This window comes from Entelurus aequoreus, linkage group LG21 (assembly GCF_033978785.1).
Source record: "Entelurus aequoreus isolate RoL-2023_Sb linkage group LG21, RoL_Eaeq_v1.1, whole genome shotgun sequence".
Classification (NCBI taxonomy): Eukaryota; Metazoa; Chordata; class Actinopteri; order Syngnathiformes; family Syngnathidae; genus Entelurus; species Entelurus aequoreus.
In genome coordinates this window covers 37,900,800-37,924,087 of record NC_084751.1, presented here as the reverse complement: position 1 = coordinate 37,924,087, position 23,288 = coordinate 37,900,800, and the positions used below count along the sequence as shown (strand labels likewise).

General features: G+C 38.9%; 1 protein-coding gene across 4 annotated transcripts in view; it reads left to right on the top strand.

Moving 5' to 3' along the window:
- The window catches only part of LOC133638731 (cingulin-like protein 1), a 163,893-nt gene that overhangs the window by 69,697 nt on the left and 70,908 nt on the right, over positions 1-23,288 (top strand). For all 4 annotated transcript variants that reach the window (XM_062031628.1, XM_062031625.1, XM_062031629.1 and 1 more), the window contains exon 2: positions 356-483. The gene's annotated coding sequence lies outside the window, so the exon portion shown is untranslated. The remainder of the gene's footprint in view (positions 1-355; positions 484-23,288) is intronic.

Sequence of the window (23,288 nt, the reverse complement as noted above, 5' to 3'; positions counted from 1 at the left end):
CTTACTACTAAAAGACAAGTTGTCTTGTATGTTCACTAGTTTATTTAAGGACAAACTTGCAATAAGAAACATATGTTTAATGTACCCTAAGATTTTTTTGTGAAAATAAAGCCAATAATGAAATTTTTTTGTGGTCCCCTTTATTTAGACAAGTACCGAAAAGTACCAAAATACTTTTGGTACCGGGACAACACTAATACACACACATTGAGCACCCACTGGCAGAAATGTAGATCGGCGCCTATGGTGCAATGTACAAGTAAAGTCGTATCGACAAACTGCAGAGGTGTGGTGTTAAAGTTAAATCATGAAAAATGCCTGCACAGTATCAAATCATATAAATGCTGTGTTACAGGGTTTATTGTGTGAGGACGACACAGGAGGAGGACTGCAGAGGTTTGCTGTCTTGAGTGAATGGTTGACCTTTCACCTCCAGCAGCTCCAGACAGAGACTGAGCACGAGCTCAGCAACTTACAGAAGAAGTGAGTACATCATTTATGTGAACTGCGCTGACGGTACGCTGTGTTGTGTAATGCACATGCTTAGCAAATCCCAACTATTCAATGACAATCTTTTAATATTTTACATTTGATCCATTGTTATTTTTGTATTTATGCTCTCACAGACTACGTTTCCACTGCAAATCGGATTTTTCCGAAACTTTTATTTTTTTCCAGCTGACTGTTACTGTTACTGCAAGTAAAATGTGATCTTTATTAGACTCCAGTATAAATGCGCACAGGCCCCAATGTGGCCACAATATAATACTTGTATGGGCAGTTCAATAAAGTGAAAACAAAGTACCTTCATTTCCGGACCATAGGGCGCACCGGATTACTCGGCGCACTGCCGATGAATGGTCTATTTTCTATCTTTTTCATATATAAGGCACCGGATTATAGGGCACATTAAAGGAGTCATATTATTTTTATTTTTTTTGTAAAAAAACACTTCCTTGTGGTCTACATAACATGTAATGGTGGTTCTTTGGTCAAAATGTTGCATAGATTATGTTTTACTGATCATCTTCAAGCTGCTTTCTAACAGTCTCTTCAGGACGCGCCTTTTTGTGGGCGGTCTTATTTACGTGGCTCACCATCGGCAGTGTCTTCTAACTGTTTTAATGACATTCAGACTTTACTTAAATCAATAAACGGAGCAGCATCTTCTCATCCGGAAACAACAACAAGGCCGGAAATGTGTCCCGTGAAAAACGGTCCGACCGGAACTCTCTAACAACTAAAGTTCCTTGGGTGAATAATGTAAACTCACTACACCGGTATGTTTTAGCGCTTTCATGGCGAGTTTACTGACAGATATAAGTAAGAACTTTACACTATTTTATATTAGAAATGGCAACAGCGGAGGATGAATGTCCCATAACAAGAAGATAGAGAAAAAGAAGAAGCTTATCGATTACGGTGTTGCCACGGACTACAAAAGCGAACGCGTGCATTTTTCAGGATTTATGCAGATCTCAAATACAAATCAGCAAGTACCAGAAGGTAAGAAAATTTAATTTAGCATAATATTGCAAAACAAAACGCCAGATAATGTCTTACCTTATACACACACCATAATAATACTTGTATATTTAATGCACCGACAATCCATCAAGCGGTGCGGCTTCATAGTTTACCAAAGTCGTAATAAAACATTTTGATAGATTTTTTAGCGCCGTTTGTAATGTTCTATGTTTCCAATGGAACATATAAAATGTTGGTGTTGTTTACTTGAGTTATATTGCCATCATAGTGCAGTCTACACGTATCTCTTATGTTTGACTGCCATCTACTGGCCACACTTATCATTACACCATGTACAAAATAAAATTGCTTCAAAGTCGGTAAGCAAAACCAGAATTATTCCATACATTAGGCACACCGGGTTTTAAGGCGCACTGTCGAGTTTTGAGGGGACAAAAAGGATTTTAAGTGCGCCTTATAGTCCAGAAAATACGGTATAAAAGGCTCTGCCGTATGCAGTAACGTATTGCGCCACTTTTCGATGTGATAGCGAGCAAAGGTAAAAGGTTTAAAATGAATACTTAAGATGTTGTTTTGCGAGGTTTATCTCAATTATACTAACATTTCAAACCAAACACAAGGCTGAAAGAGCAATGATTTCATCCAATTATAGTGTTGAATAGATCAAGTAACCAATGTTTTATTATTAATAAAGTCTGCCTATAGGAGTTTTTCAACCTACAGAAAAAAGTCTATTATCATATTCATTACACTACTTTATATTAGAAATGGCAAAAGCGGAGGATGAATGTCCCATAACAAGAAGATAGAGAAAAAGAAGAAGCTTATCGACTTACACGGTCGGCACGGACTACAAAGGCGAAAGCGTGCACTTTTTCAGGACTTATGCAGATCCCAAATACAGATCAGCAGGTACCGGAAGGCAAGAAAAGTTGCTTTTGCATAATATTGCAAAACAAAACGCCAGATAATGTCTTACCTTATACACACACCATAATAATACTTGTATGTTGAAGCACAGTACAATCCATCAAGCGGTGCGGCTTCATAGCTTACCAAAGTTGTAATAAACCATTTTGATAGATTTTTGAGCGCCGTGTGTAATGTTCTATGTTTCCAATGGAACATATAAAATGTTGGTGTTGTTTACTTGAGTCATATTGCCATCATAGTGCAGTCTACACGTATCTCTTATGTTTGACTGCCATCTACTGGCCACACTTATCAAGACACCATGTACCAAATAAAATTGCTTCAGGGTCGGTAAGCAAAACCAGAACTATTCTACTACCGGGTTATAAAGCGCACTGTCGAGTTTTGAGGGAAAAAAAGGATTTTAAGTACGTCTTATAGTCTGAAAAATACGGTACTTGACCGGATTCCATAAATGAACAAGGAAGTCGCTACTGCTACTACAAAATAAAATAAAAGTCGCCACCGTAGATATGGTCGCCACACCTTTAATGAGGGTTTTTTTTTTTACGTGAAAATAAATGAATATACTTTAATAATAATTAATATAATATACGTGAAAATAAATTAATATATTAATATATAATGTATGAAAGTCTATATATAGTGTAATATATTTGTTTTGTTATTTTCATTTATTATGCGCCCCCCAACCAACATTGTGAGGGTTCTAATCTTTTTCTGGCTGCTAAGTAGAGGCAGTGGATCCATGTTAGATTTTATTTTATCCTGACGTACATAAACAACCTATGTAATGTACGTAAGATGTGAGCAAATACGCCACAGCATCACTTCCAGTCCTTCAACTATCGCTATTTCTTTGGAATCAAAATGTACAGTTATGTATTACAATTAGCCTATTATTTGCGCACTATTGACTAATTATGCACCGAAAAGACTTTGCTCACAGTGCTCACCGACACCAGGGTTGCAATGACGTGTCCACTTCCAGTGGCGGGCTGCGTCTTTCCCCCGCACACGCGAATGACGTCGCTCGCCCAAACATGACAAAAAAGTAGCATTTCCGTTTAGACCAGGGGTGTCAAACTCCATTTTAGCTTTGGGGCTGCATTGAGGAAAATCTATAGCCACGTGGGCCAGACTGGTATAATCATGGCATAATAACTTAAAAATAAAGGCAACTTCACAATTGGTTTATTTGTTGTCCTCTGTGTATTTAAAGTTTTCATTTCTCTTTACTGTTTTAATTGGTTTCACCCTTTAAAATCGTTTTTTATCACATTTATTTTATATTGTTTTTATATTGTTTTATATGTATTTATTTTTTGTTTTTATTCAGTCATTGGTGGAGCTAAGGATAATATTTGAATAGTGTTTTTAATATTGTTGTGCAGCACTTTGGAAACATTTTGTTGTTTAAACACCAGGAAGAACACAACCAACTTAGACTTTGTCTCTGTTTATTTACAAAGCCATTAAACTCAAAGCACTTTCTGTTTCGCATTTTCATGTTGGCAGATCATTAAAGACGTGTTTGGAAAAGCAACCAAGGGTTTCCTCCAAACGCCGCATTGCTGACATCCACAACTGCCACAACTTACAAAACATTCATTTATTGCCATTCAAAGATTAAAATCATAAAACACACAAAACAATTATCAAAATGACACCATAGCGGAAATCAAGGTAACATAACTACAAACTTAACCAACGTGAGCATGGTAGATTTAAGCATAAAATGAAATAGAACTAACAACAAAGGTAGAAACACATTTTTACAATGGAGTTCAGGGTGTGCATTATATTTGTCATTAAGAGAATATATGTTTGAAATTACTTAAGCCTTTATCGTGTTCGATAAATGACAGAGTTGGCCATTTTTCTGCTATTAATGAGATTGTAAAGGACTGTTGTTGATCTGATGTTGATATGCTAAAAGCTCTTTCTTGTTTAGAAGCTACATACAATAATAACTGTTATTTGTTCTTGCACATAATAAATATTCCTTCAAGAGAATAAAACATTTTTAATGTGTTGAAATACCCTTTAAAAAGCTTAAATCAACCCCAAACCACATCTTTGTGATTTAAAATATTTAAATATTAGCACGTCATCTGTACATTTCCTAAGGGTAGTCTAAGAATGTATGCACAGATGAGATGTGTCAACATGAAAATATTACTTTGAATCCCTTTCTGGCGATCAAAAATACATTGATTTAATAAAATACGTCCAAACACTTTAATATTTACTATGTGCATGTACAAAGAACCGTTAATAGTGAATGTAGCTTCCAAAGAAGATTGGCTCTACAACAGTCATTTACAATTAATAGTAGAGGTGGGATGAATAATAGATTTTTAGATGCATCACAATTCGGACATGGAGGATTATAAAATCGATTAGCAAAAGTCAATATACGATTATCGATTTATTTATTATAAATAAAGTAATGCAAACAGTTCTAAAATTTGGCTGACTGGAGCTTGCCACATCATCGAGAGATCAGGCCAGCTCCTTTATTATAGAGCACTTATGTTCCAGTTTTGCACACATTCCCATGTGGCGGGAATTTCTTATTACAAATGTGCTGTTTTTAAAAGTTACAAGTGATAAACGCTTTGTGGAAGTAGCTTCCTATCGGTCCCACTGACAGACACTTCACAGGAGCCAAGCGTGCCGTTTCAACAAAGTTTTAATGCACATAGGTTTTTATCAAAGTCTTTTTGTTTCGCAGAACGTGACCTTTCAGTCACGTCCGTATCCTCTCTCCCTCTCTGCTTCCGGCTGCTCACTGTTAAAGACAACAGATGATTAGATTACCACGTACCACCTGTGAAATCTAATCACCTGCCAGCTGTGTGTCGCCGTCAGCACATGCCCCGCCCCTATCCGATGGTGCTCCGCCCTCAACACCATCGACAGAGGCGGTGACCTTTGCTCCTGCAGGCGCGCTGATCACACTCTCCCTCCACACGCTTATTTAGTGAAACGAAAAGAAATGTAAAATTGTAGGGATGTCCGATAATGGCTTTTTTGCCGATATCCGATATTCCGATGTTGTCCAACTCTTAATAACCGATACCGATATATACAGTCGTGGAATCAACACATTATTATGCCTAATTTGGACAACCAGGTATGGTGAAGATAAGGTCCTTTTTAAAAAAATGTATTAAATAAAATAAGATAAATACATTTAAAACATTTTCTTGAATAAAAAAGAAAGTAAAAAAATATAAAAACAGTTACATAGAAACTAGTAATTAATGAAAATGAGTAAAATTAACTGTTAAAGGTTAGTACTATTAGTGGACCAGCAGCACACACAATCATGTGTGCTTACGGACTGTATCCCTTGCAGACTGTATTGATATATATTGATATATAATGTAGGAACCAGAATATTAATAACAGAAAGAAACAACCGTTTTGTGTGAATGAGTGTAAATGGGGGAGGGAGGTTTTTCGGGTTGGTGCACTAATTGTAAGTGTATCTTGTGTTTTTTATGTTGATTTAATTAAAAAAAAACAAAAAAAACGATACCGATAATAAAAAAAAACGATACCGATAATTTCCGATATTACATTTTAAAGCATTTATCTCTATAAAATTGCATCAATATTCATGAATTAAGGATGCATCAATAATTTATTTTTAATCGAATCATAGCCAAAGATTGTCACCTCTAATTAATAGCATAGAAATGGCCAACTCTATAATTTTTCAAAATAATTTCAAACACATAACTTATGGCATTCTTTTTTGATTTATTGATGAGCAGCCAGTTTCCAGACATCCGTGGTCCCCCACTAAAAGTCATTTTAGTGACAGTATATTGTTTTACACAAGCAAGTTTAAAAGTGTTTTCCTACCAACACAAGAACAGGCACATTCATCTGTTTTGAACGTTATCTCAGTCCCACCATATTTTGTTATTCCACTGTAATTCTAGTTTTACTCAGTCCAGGTAAATGATTTGTTGTGCAAAAACTATTAAATGCACACTGTGAAATATATATATTTGCAATATAAAGAGTGAATTTGAATAAGGACCTTGTCAGGTTCAAACACTGATGACATCTATTAAACAAGACAAGAAGCAAGGAAATAAACAGAGACAGAATTCAATGTGGCTCAATTGAGGAGAGACGCCGGGACACTGTACTCTTGTTCAGCCTCCAGCACGCTCTGGTGAAAGATTGTACGCCTTCTCCTTTATTTGACTTTCCCTGACCACATGACCACAGCTGCTTCCAAAAGGGAAGTGGGTCGTAAACTGCGTTGCCTTTGGTTACAGAACAGTTCAAAAGAAAAGGGCGTAAACACTTCACAGAAAAGGTCGTAAACGAGTTCAAAAAGAGGTTCGTAAAACCGTTCAAAAAGACGTTCGTAAAACAGTTGGAAAAAGGAGGTTCAAAAAGAGGTCGCCTGGAGGGGAGTCTGGTCCTGCTTCCTCTTCGCTTTTGTCGTTCTTGGGTCAGACAATATCTTTCTGTTTGATTACAATACATGAAAGAAAACAGAACTCCTTCATGTTGCTTCCCCCCTACACAGTGGAGTTTTGCGAGCCTTACTCTCGGTAGGTTCCAAAGACAGCTTTTGCTTCTCACCAGGCACTCAATGTAACTAAAAGTTTTTGTGATACATCTACTCAGTGGCCTAGTGGTTAGAGTGTCCGCCCTGAGATCGGTAGGTTGTGAGTTCAAACCCCGGCCGAGTCATACCAAAGACTATAAAAATGGGACCCATTACCTCCCTGCTTGGCACTCAGCATCAAGGGTTGGAATTGGGGGTTAAATCACCAAAATGATTCCCGGGCGCGGCACCGCTGCTGCCCACTGCTCCCCTCACCTCCCAGGGGGTGAACAAGGGGATGGGTCAAATACAGAGGACACATTTCACCACACCTAGTGTGTGTGACAATCATTGGTACTTTAACTTAAAAAGTTAAAGTTAACTTTAACTTTAACTTTTTAAACAATTATTCTAACAGACCTAATCTGTTTAAATTTAAAGAGGAACTGCACTTTTTTTTGGACTTTTCCCTGTCGTTAACAATCATTATAAGGGACAAGAAGACAAAAGGTTTTTGTTTTTTTCCGCTTTCTATCATGTAAAAATTGGCTCGTTCTGGGTGGCTCGCAATGCAGCTAATGGGAGCAATCAATTCTACCTCAAAATCACTTTAAAAATGCATCTCCGTAACCTGTACAATAACAACTGTAGCGACATTGTTGTTGTAAGAGATTTGAGATTTGATGTGCAGTCAGTGTAAACAGGGCCAAAACGTAGAAGGAACACTTACAAGTAAGAGTTACCTTGAAAATTAACTTTCTGTTTCAGTTAAACCCCTGACTGTTTCCTTTTGAGATGAATTACTGCTGTGTTGTGTTTGAACATGTGAGCAGGAGGCAGCTCAGTCTGGCTTTGTAAAGTTTTTCACAGAGTAAACACGCCTGGGAAAGTTTTAAGGTATCTCAGAACAGCAGCAGGTTTCGCTTCTACAGGATCAATTAGGGTCCTGCCTCTGGTTTAAGTACATTTTGTGTACCAGTTCCAGTGGTTTCGTTTTGCATCTGCGTTTAGTGTTTTGCATTCTCATTCCTCATTTAGACCTTTGCAGTTCCATTACATACAAAAGGTGTAACGGTGCACTAGGGTTGTACGGTATACCGCGATACTAATGAATCATCTTCGGTACGATGCCATCTCTGAAACGTACCGCGCCCGCGTCAAAGTCACGTTGTGACATTGCTGGTTTACAAGCAGACGAGCATGTTCGGCAGCGCACAATCACGGAGTACTTACAAGCAGACACAGTATGTAGACAGAAAAGGGAGAACGGACGCATTTTGGCTTAAAAACCAACGATAAAGGTGAAGTTATAACACTGAAACGCCCTCAGGAAGAGGTGCTTTAGGACATGGCTAGCTAGCTAGCGGCTAACTTCCAGCAGCCATCTGCAGTGTTTTAGCTACTTCTAATCCTCGCCTCCATGGCGACAAATAAAGTAAGTTTCTTACAAGTATCATCCCTGCAGGATGAGGAATAGCTAAACATGCTTCACTACACACCGTAGCTCACCGGCGTCAAAATGTAAACAAACGCCATTGATGGATCTACACCTGACATCCACTGTAATGATACCAAGTACAGGCACGTATTTAGTCGATGCTACTATGATTATGTCGATATTTTTTGGAATCACATCTTCTTTCGTTTAAAAAAAAATTATATTATGTCTATGAACTCAGGAAATATGTCCCTGGACACATGAGGACTTTGAATATGACCAATGTATGATCCTCTAACTACTTGGTATCGGATTGCTACCCAAATTTGTGGTATCATCCAAAACTAATGTAAAGTATCAAACAAAAGAATAAGTGATTATTACATTTTAACAGAAGTGTAGATAGAACATGTTAAAGGAGAAAGTAAGCACATATTAACAGTAAATGAACAAGTAGATTAATAATTAATTTTCTACCACTTGTCCTTAATAATGTTGACAAAATAATAGAATGGAAAATGACACAATATGTTACTGCATACGTCAGCAGACTAATTAGTATCCTTTGTGTGTTTACTTACTACTAAAAGACAAGTTGTCTTGTATGTTCACTATTTTATTTAAGGACTTAACTGCAATAAGAAACATATGTTTAATGCACTCTAAGAATTTTTGTTAAAATAAAGCCAATAATGCAATTTTTTTGTGGTCCCCTTTATTCACCAGGTGTGAATGATTGATGGGTTCAGAAAAACATGTAAAGCGACTTTGGGTACTTAGAAAAGCGCTATATAAATCCCAGGTGTTATTATTATTATTATTTTTTGGAAAAGTACCGAAAAGTATCAAAATAATTTTAGTACCGGTACCAAAATATTAGTATCATTACGACACTACGGTGCACTATTGTTAGCCATGACTCCTGCCAGCTAAAGGCTGTTTTTGTCTGCCCAGACCTCTGCATCCATGCCGAATGCCTCGCTTTTTTGCCCGCTTTAAGGCACACTTTTTGGGTTTGTGGAGGTACATTTCAATGCCAAATGAACACTTAATGGCTTAAAGGCTTCATACCTTACATTTTTTCAGTATCGTCAGCACCAAACACTTTTTCCCTCGGCAAATCGTGTCAATTCTCGGTATGTGAGCTCTGAGCCAGCATAGAATAAGAACTCCTGCTGTCTTAAAAAAAAAAAAAAACTGTTTCCATATACCGTATTTTTCGGACTATAAGGCGCACTTAAAATCTTTTTTTTTTCCTCAAAACTTGACAGTGCACCTTATAACCTGGTGCGCCTAATGTACAGAATAATTCTGGACTGGACTTTCACAATGTTATGTCAGACCCACTCGACATCCATTGCTTTCGGTCTCCCCTAGAGGGGGGGGGGGGGGGGGGGGGGGTTACCCACATATGCGGTCCTCTCCAAGGTTTCTCATAGTCATTCACCGACGTCCCACTGGGGTGAGTTTTTCCTTGCCCGTATGTGGGCTCTGTACCGAGGATGTCGTTGTGGCTTGTACAGCCCTTTGAGACACTTGTGATTTAGGGCTATATAAATAAACATTGATTGATTGATTGATTGGTTTTGCTTACCGACCTCGAAGCTATTTTATTTGGTACGTAGTGAAATGATAAGTGTGACCAGTAGATGGCAGTCAAACATAAGAGATATGTGTAGACTGCACTTTGACTCAAGTAAACAACACAAACATTTATATATATAGCTAAACTACAGTACGGTACTTGTATCCTATGCTATTGTATGAATCGCACAAACAACATAAATATGAACAATTTAATTGTGAAACCTTACGAATTAAATTAAATTGAAACGATCTACTATCAATGTTTGCATTGCCTCTTGTTGCATGTAGACTATGCAGATCCATGAAAAAAGGTGTATACAGTACTAGTAACACACTCTAGAAAAGGCCTGGGAAATTATTTTGACTCGGGGGGGCCAAATTTAGAGAAAAACATTTGTCTAGGGGCCGGTATATCTGATTTTTAGGAACACTAATACAAAACCTCACAATAATGTCTGATTGAATGCTAAATACGTTATGACAGACAGCTATAATTATCGGAATGGAATGTTATGTTTTTTTTTACTGAATGAGACACCCAGAATGTACATGAAAATAAAGAATGTGGGATTTACAATATTAACTATGAACGATAAAACACTGAATATTAAAATTAAAGTTAAAGTACCAATGATTGTCACACACACACTAGGTCTGGCAAAGTTATTCTCTGCATTTGACCCATCACCCTTGATCACCCCCTGGGAGGTGAGGGGAGCAGTGGGCAGCAGCGGTGGCCGCGCCCGGGAATAATTTTTGGTGATTTAACCCCCAATTCTAACCTTTGATGCTGAGTGCCAAGCAGGGAGGTAATGGGTCCCATTTTTATAGTCTTTGGTATGACTCGGCCGGGGTTTGAACTCACAACCTACCGATCTCAGGGCGGACACTCTAACCACTAGGCCACTGAGTAGAATATTGACAACATATGAATTCCACAACCCCTCTCGATCGACATATTTTACAATCAAGCGAAACGCAACAAAATTGCAACAAACACAGCTAAATATGAACGGGAAGGGGGGAAAAAAACCACCTACCATCTGATATATCACTAAACTTTAGAACTTCGCTGTAAAAATCTCCTTCCACGTCTGTCCCATTTCAGGCTGGCCGCTCTGGAAACACTCTGTGGAAACGCTCCCCACCCACAGTGCTTGGTGCCTGGTTTGAGCTGCTGTGACTTAGATTACTATAGTAACTAGTAAATCATGCAAAAGCGCAGATTCCAACCATTGAAATACTTTGTATAGTTCAAGACTTACGGTCATTTGAAAACATCACTGCACATCATAATGGCAGCTACAGTTTCCATCTTAAAGATCTAAAAAAAATATTTGGGAATGTCCGGCGTGCCAGATTAAAAAGCTTAACGGGCCGCATGTGGCCCCTGGGCCTTAATTTGCCCAGGTCTGCTCCAGAAGAAGAGTCTATCAAACTGTCTATCGAGATCGACCTGTCAATCGTTGGGACTTAACCGAAAGATCATGAAAATATTTTGAAAAAATAAATGCAATAATACACTTATCATTGGAGACCAACAGAGCTGTCTACATGCACTTATTTGACTCTTGAATAAGCTTATCTGCTTTACTGTTTTTGTTGCATTTTACTGGTTTAATTTTTAACTTTAGTTAGTGAAACCTGGATAATACCCCAGTGCCCAGGTGCCGGCTTATGCTGCAACAGATCAAAGATTTTGTTGGAGGTGAACCATGCAAAAATCCTCGAGCTGACAGCAATGGGGATCGTTAAGACTGACTCTCGTAACACGTTGATTAGTTCCTGCTGCAATAACTCTACATTCGCGACTTATACCCTGGAGCGATTGTTCAGTACAAGAAGCTAAAAAACTAAATAGATGATAAGAGTTGTGGTCACAATGGCGTGTACAAGGTATAACACGGGGCAAAAGTACTATACAGGTATAACCCATTTACCATTTGCGACTAGTGGTTCATTTTTTGATAATTTTACTAAAATCTCTTGGGTCATGGCTGAGATCAGGGATCTTGGGCTCAAAAATATCGGTGACCATTGCTCTAGAATGTTTAAATGGCACACTAGGGGCTGACAGCATGCTGATCACAATCACCATACTGACTCACAATGAGTGAGAGCCCTGAGCTTGGTTTCCACACAAAAGGTGATTATAGACAGGCTCGGCATGAAGAGCTTTATTTGAAAGTCAATTCCCACATGAGTAATTCAACGGGGATGTACATGTCTGGATTGTCCCTTTTTAACAAACTTCTCCCTACCCCAAATCACACAGTTAGCACATTGGAATGCTTGGAAGTCATGGAACCGTCACAAAAACTGTCACCATTTTGAGAGACTTTGCTTTCTCCTAGGGCTGGGCGATATATCGATATACTCGATATATCGCGGGTTTGTCTCTGTGCAATATAGAAAATGACTATATCGTGATATTCGAGTATACGTTCTCACGCAGTTGCTTTTAGCTGCGGGGATTACACTACAGGCTCTCCTCGCTCTTTCCTGTGTCTCCTTCTCACAGAGACTTAAAACAAGCGCACCTTCTTACATACATCACATACTGTCGCGTCATACACCCTCACTGAGCAGAGAGGTAGCGCCATGGGTAACATTAGCTGTGATGCTAGCAGAGTGGTGCGAGTGGTAATATGAGAGAAAGAAGGTGCGAATCTGGTTTGAATTAATTCCTCAAGAAAAACTGCACGGGGTCCATCGTCTGGCAGTGGTTTGGCTTCAAGCGGGAATATGTCGAACAAGTATGCGGCAAAAGCGTTGCTACCATGAATTGATTTACATGGACCTCGACTTAAACAAGTTGAAAAACTTATTCGGGTGTTACCATTTAGTGGTCAATTGTACAGAATATGTACTGTACTGTGCAATCTACTGATAAACGTTTCAATCAATCAATCAATCAATCAATCAATCAATCAATCAATACAAAAAGTAGCACCTACTGCTAATTTGTAGCATCATTTGAAAAGTCACCCGCTAGAGAATGAAGAGTGCTTACTCCGCTTGTCAACATCTCCGTTCGGTGCCATACCCACAAAATGCCGAAGCAACCATTTCCAGATCAACACCATATGAAAAGAATAGTCAACAACAGAAGGAGATAACGTCCGCAGGAACCTACCACATAGCGAAGGACATAAACTATTTGATTTCCTATTATGCAGCTCATTTTTATTTGACAGTTATTGAAATATCTTGTGTGACATCATGCACAAAAGTGCACTTTGTTTTAAACTATTGTAGTGGCGTTCTGTACAAAAAGTGCACTTTAATTTAGTGTTGTTTTGATAAGTCATCTTAGTGACATCATGCACAAAAGTGCACTAATAGCTTGTTTTAAAATGTCTGTGACAATTTTGCACTTTCTGTTTTGAATTGACATGAATGTTTGTGCCACTGCTTAATAACTGTTTAATAAATACAGTTTTGGTCAATTGACTTAGTTGTGATTTCCCTCTCTGCATGAAAGTTTAAAATGAGCATATATTAATGCAGTATGAAGAAGAATGTTTAGTGTAGACACATAGAATCATCATACTGCTGTGATTATATGCACCAGGTGTTAATTCAAGGCTAAGGCAAAATCGAGATATATATCGTGTATCGTGACATGGCTTAACAATATTGAGATATTAATAAAAGGCCATATCGCCCAGCCCTACTTTCTCCTTTTTATTTATTTTTTTCCAGACACCGAAATATTGTTAATGTAGCTAGTGCCTGATCCAAGTTCCAAATAACAAGGGTTAAATAGCATGTGCAAAATAACAATTGTGAGTACTATTACTGGCCATGTTGCAGGTGATCTACTAAGACTGTGTGTACAATTGATAACAAGTGCAAACATGGTGGAATGAGGATTTAGTGTGTAATTTACCTGCTGTGCCCAGGGAAACACTCATTTCCCTCCACATACAGTACAGGCCAAAAGTTTGGACACACCTTCTCATTCAATGTGTTTTCTTTATTTTCATGACTATTTACATTGTAGATTGTCACTGAAGGCATCAAAACTATGAATGAACACATGTGGAGTTATGTACTTAACAAAAAAAAAGTGAAATAACTGAAAACATGTTGTATATTCCAGTTTCTTCAAAATAGCCACCCTTTACTCTGATTACTTTTTTGCACACTCTTGGCATTCTCTCGATGAGCTTCAAGAGGTAGTCACCTAAAATGGTTTTCACTGCACAGGTGTGCTTGAAGTTCATTGAGAGAATGCCAAGAGTGTGCAACAAAGTAATCAGAGCAAAAGGTGGCTAATTGGAAGAAACTAGAACAAGGGTCCCCAAACTTTTTGACATATAGATTTTGGACGCTGGCGAGCCGGATCCGGCCTGCGGGCTGTAGTTTGGGGCACCCTGAACGAGAATATAAAACATGTTTTCAGTTATTTCACCTATTTTTTGTTAACTACATAATTCCACATGTGTTCATTCATAGTTTTGATGCCTTCAGTGACAATCTACAATGTAAATAGTCATCAAAATAAAGAAAACACATTGAATGAGAAGGTGTGTCCAAACCTTTGGCCTGTACTGTATATGACATTAAATGCTTCAAAAGGCATCCGCGTAAAGATTGCAAACAATCCTCTGCCCACTATCTTAGTAGATCAACTCTGTGTGCACTATCAAGTTTGCACGTGTTTTAGTACACACAAACATTTAGTAGATCAGGTCTTTAGTATTTGTATGTACGCACTTTTCGTTTGCGACTACTTGTACCCAGAAATGGCATGAAATCAATGAAATTGATGTACACTCTCCAGTTGTCTTACAGTAAAATCTTTGAATCGTATTACATACGTACAGTACAGGCCAAAAGTTGGGACACGCCTTCTCATTCAATGTGTTTTCTTTATTTTCATGACTATTTACATTGTAGATTGTCACTGAAGGCATCAAAACTATGAATGAACACATGTGGAGTTTTGCACTTCGCAAACAAATGTGAAATAACTGAAAACATGTTTTATATTCTAGTTTCTTCAAAATAGCCACCCTTTGCTCAGATTACTGCTTTGCACACTCTTGGCATTCTCTCGATGAGCTTCAAGAGGTAGTCACCTGAAATTGTTTTCACTTCAAAGGTGTGCTTGAAGCTCATTGAGAGAATGCCAAGAGTGTGCAAAACAGTAATCTTAGCAAAGGGTGGCTATTTTGAAGAAACTCGAATTTAAAACATGTTTTCAGTTACTTCCCCCTTTTTTTTTTGTTAAGTACATAACTCCATGTGTTAATTCATAGTTTTGATGCCTCCAGTGACAATCTACAATGTAGTCATGAAAATAAAGAAAACACATTGAATGAGGAGAAGGTGTCCAACCTTTTGGCCTGTACTGTATGTCATATCAGATCATATTGTTTTAAATGATCCTACACCTGTGTAGTTTCAGAATAAGGCTTCATGTGTCTAACAAAAATCTAACAATCACAAATTCAGCAGCCATGTGTGCAACGGTGAAAAGGAAAGTGATTCTCTCTTTGTTTCTTTTCTAGAATGTAGAGCAGCTTACTAAATGCCTTGGAGGGGAGAGACTGTTCGTACTTGTTTGTTGTTAACCTTATTTGCGCCGTAAACTGTCTTTCACAGTTCCCGGTAATTACCACAGGTGTTTTGCAAAGTGGGACTACTGGTAACGTGTGGTCAGACACAAATAGTAATACAATTCCATTGAGTTAGATGGTTCATTAGGTAGGCTTTTGTCGTTGGTCCCAAAGTAGCACTACACCATTACTATTCAACGGCCGGGCCGCGGGCCAGAACCATTTGGCCCGCCAAACATCGCCCAAATAGGCTTGATGAAACCATTCAAACGAGGGTTTCTCATGTATGCAGTACTCCCGCCACCCTGCAGGGGGCTACAGCGAGGCATATGTGTCACAATGAAGCAGCGTGGGTGAGTAGAAGAAGACTCCTTATTCAACCCTGAAAATAAATCTACCGTATTTTTCGGACTATAAGTCGCAGTTTTTTTCATAGTTTGGCCGGGGGTGCGACTTATACTCAGGAGCGACTTATGTGTGAAATTATTAACACATTACCGTAAAATATCAAATAATATTATTTAGCTCATTCACGTAAAAGACTAGACGTATAAGATTTCATGGGATTTAGCGATTAGGAGTGACAGATTGTTTGGTAAACGTATAGCATGTTCTATATGTTATAGTTATTTGAATGACTCTTACCATAATATGTTACGTTAACATACCAGGCACGTTCTCAGTTGGTTATTTATGCCTCATATAACTAATTCAGCCTGTTGTTCACTATTCTTTATTTATTTTAAATTGCCTTTCAAATGTCTATTCTTGGTGTTGGGTTTTATCAAATACATTTCCCCAAAAAATGCGACTTATACTCCAGTGCGACTTATATATGTTTTTTTTATCTTCTTTATTATGCATTTTCGGCCGGAGCGACTTAGAGTCCAAAAAATACGGTAAATAAATTGTGAAAAACGGACTGTTAAAGCTTGGACAAAAAATAATGAATCTTCTTCCCCGAGCAAGTGCTCGAGTCATTGTTTCCTGTCGGACCTTTTAATCGGCGAACACATTGATCTAAGCTTGTACGGTATACCGGTATCAGCATAGTACCGTGATACTAATGAATCATGTTCGGTACTATACTCTGTTTGAAAAGTACACCCCCCAGCATATGTATAGTTTTTATATTGAAATTGCTGACGTCTGTTTTTTTTTTGGGATTTGTGGTCATGTTGTTTTTTGCTTGAGAGTAACTATGCTGATCAGACATCGTTTAATACATGTAGCTCTAAAGTTGACCACAAGAGGGCGACAATGCTACACCTTAGGTTTAACTGTGATAAGTCACATACAGTATGTGTGAATGTTGTGTAATTTCTATGTGTAAACATTTGCAGTTTATTGTGTGAATATATTAACACTAAACCTTCTATTTTATTTGTGTAAAATACACAATGGAATTTATTTTATGTTTATATTTTAAACCTAATGGAAGGAAAAGAATGCAAAAGAAGGAACATCAATCCCCAACAAAACTTATGGAGCTTCTGTTTCTTCATGCTTTTAACTAGCTGCGCATGCTGGAAATGAGTAGCAAGGGCAAAATAATGAATTTATTGACAATGCAGTGTGAAAGCCAATGTGTTTACTTTGTAATTAAGTACCATATTTTTCGGACTATAAGGCTCACTTAAAATCCTTTAATTTTCTCAAAAATCGACAGTGCGCCTTATAACCCGGTGCGCCTATAGTACAGAATAATTCTGGATGTGCTTACTGACCTCAAAGCAATTTTATGTTCAATAATGTGAAACAGTATTCACCCACGGAACTTTAGTTATTAGAGTTGCGGTTGGACGGTTTTTCACGGCACACGTTTCCGTCGTCGGATGAGAAGATGCTGCTCCGTTATTGATTTAAGTAAAGTCTGAAAACAGTTAGCTCCATCTTTTGACACTTCTTCCACTCCCGTCCTTGCACGCTACACCGCTACAACAAAGAGAAGACACTGTCTAAGGTGAGGCATGTAAATAAGACCGCCCACAAAACGGCGCATCCTGAAGCTACTGTCAGAAAGCGATTTGAAGATGATCTGTAAAACATAATCCATGCAACATTTTGACCAAAGAACCACCATTACATGTTATGTAGACCACAAGGAAGTGTTTTCCATTTAGAAAAAAATAATAATATGACCCCCTACTGAAACCCACTACTACCGACCACGCAGTCTGATAGTTTATATATCAATGATGAAATCTTAACATTGCAACACATGCCAATACGGCCGGGTTAACTTATAAAGTGCAATTTTAAATTTCCCGCGGAGGATGACGTATGCGCGTGACGTAGCCCGGGGAACTGAGGTATGCCTTCCCCATTGAATCCAATACAAAAAAGCTCTGTTTTCATTTCATAATTCCACAGTATTCTGGACATCTGTGTTGGTGAATCTTTTGCAATTTGTTTAATGAACAATGGAGGCTGCAAATAAGAACGTTGTAGGTGGGTCGGTGTATAGCGGTTGGCTGTAGCAACACAACAAGGATTACTCACTTGGATAGCAGACGCGCTAGCCGATGCTAACCGGATGATCGGGTGAAGTCCTTCGTCGCGCCGTCGATCGCTGGAACGCAGGTGAGCATGGGTGTTGATGAGCTGGGCAGATGATGGCTGACTGGCGTAGGTGGAGCGCTAATGTTTTTATCATAACTCTGTGAGGTCCGGTTGCTAAGTTGCTAAGTCAGCCTTAGCGTCGTTAGCAACAGCATTGTTAAGCTTTGCCAGGCTGAGATCTATTAACCGTGTAGTTACATGTACATGGTTTAATAGTATTGTTGATCTTCTGTCTATCCTTCCAGTCAGGGATTTATTTATTTTGTTTCTATCTGCATTTGAGACAGATGCTATCACGTTAGCTCATGCTAATTAGCATGAGCTTCGTCGATGTATTGTCATGGAGATAAAAGGCACTGAATGTCCATTTTGCGTTCTCGACTCTCATTTTCAAGAGGATATAGTATCCGAGGTGGTTTAAAATACAAATCCGTGATCCACAAGAGAAAAAGGAGAGAGTGTGGAATCCAATGAGCCAGCTTGTACCTAAGTTACGGTCAGAGCGAAAAAAATATGTATTTCACTGCATTCTAGTCCGTCACTCTAACGTTCCTCGTCCACGAATCTTTCATCCTCGCTCAAATTAATAGGGTAATGGTCCGAATAGTTCTAGCTGCGTTGAAAACAATAGGAAAATATGAGGGAGTGAACAACTGACAACGTCACGCTACTTCCGGTAGGGGCAAGGTTTTTTTTTATCAGAGACCAAAAGTTGCGAACTTTATCGACGTTGTTCTATACTAAATCCTTTCAGCAAAAATATGGCAATATCGCAAAATGATCAAGTATGACACATAGAATGGATCTGCTATCCCTGTTTAAATAAAAAAAATTCATTTCAGTAGGCCTTTAAGGCCCAAGCTGTTTGTTTACATTTCTCTTTGCTATTTGGGCTTATTGGACCCTAATTAAAATAAAAACTAAGAATCATCTTTTGATATGATGTACTTAAGTCCATAAGTACACAAATGTGTACTTCATGTTTAGTGACATGCTAATTCTTATTTTTACACTTTTTTTTTCCAAATTCCATTATATGTTATACTCTTCTGACACCACCAGATGGCAGTGTAAGTGTCCACATAAGCGGCCATAAGACCCCAATTCAGTAGTGTACAGAATTTTGGAAATGAGAGCTAAAAGGTGCTGTCCACGCATGTGGCCACTAAGCCTTTAGAGCAGTGGTTCTTAACCTGGGTTCGATCGAACCCTAGGGGTTTCGGCGGGTCGGCCTCAGGGATTCGGCAGAGCTTCCGCCGCGGAGGTCAAGACACACCTGACTCATCGTTTGAATACACACTTCTCCCTATCGGCGTATTATGGATACCCCCAAACAATGTACCGTCTAATTTTCCATCTGATTTACAGGTGTGTAATTTGTTGTGGTTCATGCACAGTTCATTTTGTGCACCAGTAAAAAACATATAACTTTGTCTTGAATTTGAAAAAAAAAATTTTTTTTATTTTTTACTACACAAGGGTTCGGTTAATGCGCATATGAAACTGGCGGGGTTCCGTGCCTCCAACAAGGTTAAGAACCACTGCTTTAGAGGTTCTTAATGCTCCTTATAATCCGTTGCGCCTTTTGTATGGAAAACATTGTTTTACTAAACCCTCTCATCACCCGCTTTATAATCCGGTGTGCCCTATAGTCCGAAAAATACGGTAAAGAAATATAACCTGCGGAGGCACTTTCAGACGAAACATCCACATTCCGATGTCCGGCCCCTGAGCCCTTGGACTCTTGAAACTGCGACCCTCTTCATTATACCTTTATTATACCTTAGTATAATTTAGCTCATATGGGTTTTTCAGGCTGACTCTTGCTGCAATGGCAATTTCCTCACTTTGATTACCATCGCATCGGGAAGAGTTGATGAGGAAAAGCAGTAAAAGTTGGGGTGTCCAAACTCTGCAGCAGAAATAACACAAAACCACAACTAAAAAACAACAAGATGTTGCCTTGGTTCTTTGCAGAGTCTGGGGATCTTCGACTTAAAAATGTTGCCTACTGCTATAATGACATCCTGGTGTGCCAGTGAACTGTCGTGCAGGTTTAATTAAACCTTTTCGCCGGCGCTTTTGTATGAAAAGGAAATCATCTGATATTAGCGGGTGATATCCGCCTCACCCTGTTTGCTCCGTCTGTCTGTACTCCTGCTATGACAGGTCCTTCGGCAGACTGACACAATAATGAGTCCTGCAAGCTTAAACACATCTCGGGACCTGAAGCGTTCCAACCAAATGGTTGTCTGCCCACACACTGTCTTCTGACACACTTCCTGGAAATGTCCCTGAAATTTTGGTGCCGAAACAAATATGCTTACATCACACTTTCAGATCAAAGACAAGTTCGTAGCTGTTCGTAGGATACTCTAGCCATCGTGATGCCGCACCCTCAGCAGGATCTGCACCCTTCACTGAACAACTGGTTTGTAGGGTGACGATGTCATGCTGCAGTTATTTTCCAGGAGTTTTGTTGGCTTTGAATTTCAATGACAAAAGCAATTCTGGTTTAAATGTCTTGCAGGATAAGGAATTTCACTTATACACTGCAGTTTACATGACTTGGTGGATCATTTTCCGGTCCTGATATTTTGTTATTTTGTGCGAGTTGGCGGCTTTGATTACTTGTTTGCACGAGGAGCAATCTCGTTAATTGAATGAGACGTCTGTATTACATGCACGGATGTACTGTATTTTCCAGACTAGGATATGTTGCGTCAGACCAGTTCTTCCTCCCAGGGAATCTAAATTACTGGTCAATCCCAAATTATTTCGATGACATATATGCTGAGTAAGATGGACCATCAAGACAGAATAGGAATATTTTAAAGTTTTACTAAAGCTTTAGGAGATCAGTTTAACCAATACATTCATATCGGCTACTCTAGTTGATCTGACATTCAAACAGAAAAGCCCACTCTTTTCACACAAAGAAAGCCCCCCCCCCACCCCCCAACCCCACAATTCCCCCCCTCGCAACACTGATAAGGAATATTTGGGGGTTTGGTTTCACATTCCTGATGGTTTAAGACACTAAACAGACAATCTGAAGACAAAGAGAGACTGGTAGAATATACAAAGGAAAAGTACTGGCTACTCTAAACATGGCTATGTAAAAAGAAAGAACTCTTAAACATATATGCATCCTCCACAGATATAAGCCGCACCCACTAAATTTTAGAAGAAAAAAATATGTGTTTCCATATATTAGCCGCACCGTACTATAAGCCAGAGATATACGGTACAGGCCAAAGGTTTGGACACACCTTTCTTCAAAATAGCCACCCTTTGCTCTGATTACTGCTTGCACACTCTTGGCATTTTCTCGATGAGCCTGAAATGATTTTCACTTCACAGGTGTGTTTGAAGCTCATGGAGAGAATGCCAAGAGTGTGCAAAGCAGTAATCAGAGCAAAGGGTGGCTATTTTGAAGAAACTAGAATATAAAACATGTTTTCAGTTATTTCAAATTTTTTTGTTAAGTACATAACTCCACGTGTGTTCATTCATAGTTTTACATTTCTCAACGAGCTATTGCAGGGAATTTAGGGATTTTACCATCTACGGTCCGTAATATCAAAAGGTTCAGAGAATCTGGAGAAAGCGGCAAGGCCGAAAACCAACATTGAATATCCGTGACCTTAACTCCCTCAGGTGGTACTGCATCAAAATGTGACATCAGTGTGTAAAGGATATCACCACATGGGCTCAGGAACACTTCAGAAAACCACTGTCAGTAATTACAGTTGGTCGCTACATCTGTAAGTGCAAGTTAAAACTCTACTATGCAAAGCAAAAGCCATTTATCAACAACACCCAGAAACGATGCCGGCTTCGCTTGGGCCCAAGCTCATCTAAGATGGACTGATGCAAAGTGGAAAGGTGTTCTGTGGTCTGACGAGTCCACATTTCAAATTGTTTTTGGAAACTGTGGACGTCGTGTCCTCCGGACCAAAGACGAAAAGAACCATCCAGACTGTTATAGGCGCAAAGTTCAAAAGCCAGCATCTGTGATGGTATGGGGGTGTATTAGTGTCCAAGACATGGGTAACTTACACATCTGTGAAGGCACCATTAATGCTGAAAGGTACATACAGGTTTTGGAGCAACATATGTTGCCATCCAAGCAACGTCTTTTTCATGTACGCCCCTGCTTATTTCAGCGAGACAATGCCAAGCCACATTCTGCACGTGTTACAACAGCATGGCTTCGTAGTAAAAGAGTGCGGGTACTAGACTGGCCTGCCTGTAGTCCAGACCTGTCTCCCATTGAAAATGTGTGGCGCATTATGAAGCCTAAAATACCACAACAGACCTGTTGAACAACTTAAGCTGTACATCAAGCAAGAATGGGAAAGAATTCCACCTAAAAAGCTTAATAAATTGGTTTCCTCAGTTCACAAACGTTTACTGAGTGTTGTTAAAAGGAAAGGCCATGTAACACAGTGGTAAAAATGCCCCTGTGCCAACTTTTTTACAATGTGTTGCTGCCATTAAATTATAAGTTAATGATTATTTGCACAAAAAAAAAAAAAGTTTCTCAGTTCGAAGGTTAAGTATCTTGTCTTTGCAGTTTATTCAATTGAATATAAGTTGAAATGGATTTGCAAATTATTGCATTCTGTTTTTATTTACGATTTACACAACGTGGCAACTTCACTGGTTTTGGGTTTTGTACATGCTCTAAGTATGTGTGCAATGTAGTAACAGGTACATTCATAGATCTGAACATATTTGTTTTGATGTTTATGTTTTTACTTGCTTTTTGCATCTGCGGTGTAATTTATTCATGGAACACAGTACATGCAAAGTGTATAGATGCCGTGCAGCCACCACATAAGCGGAAATTATGTGACGAGCTTTAAGTGGTCAAACAGGCCGACAGTGGTGTATAATAATAAAATAACACCCACATTTTTTTCACCTACAATTATATGTGTTTGTGTGATTATGGAGCTCTATTTATGCGAGTATCTAATCAAAACACACTGACAGCTGGGTGTGTGTGTGTGTGTGTGTGTGTGTGTGTGTGTGTGTGTGTGTGTGTGTGTGTGTGTGTGTGTGTGTGTGTGTGTGTGTGTGTGTGTGTGTGTGTGTGTGTGTGTGTGTGTGTGTGTGTGTGTGTGTG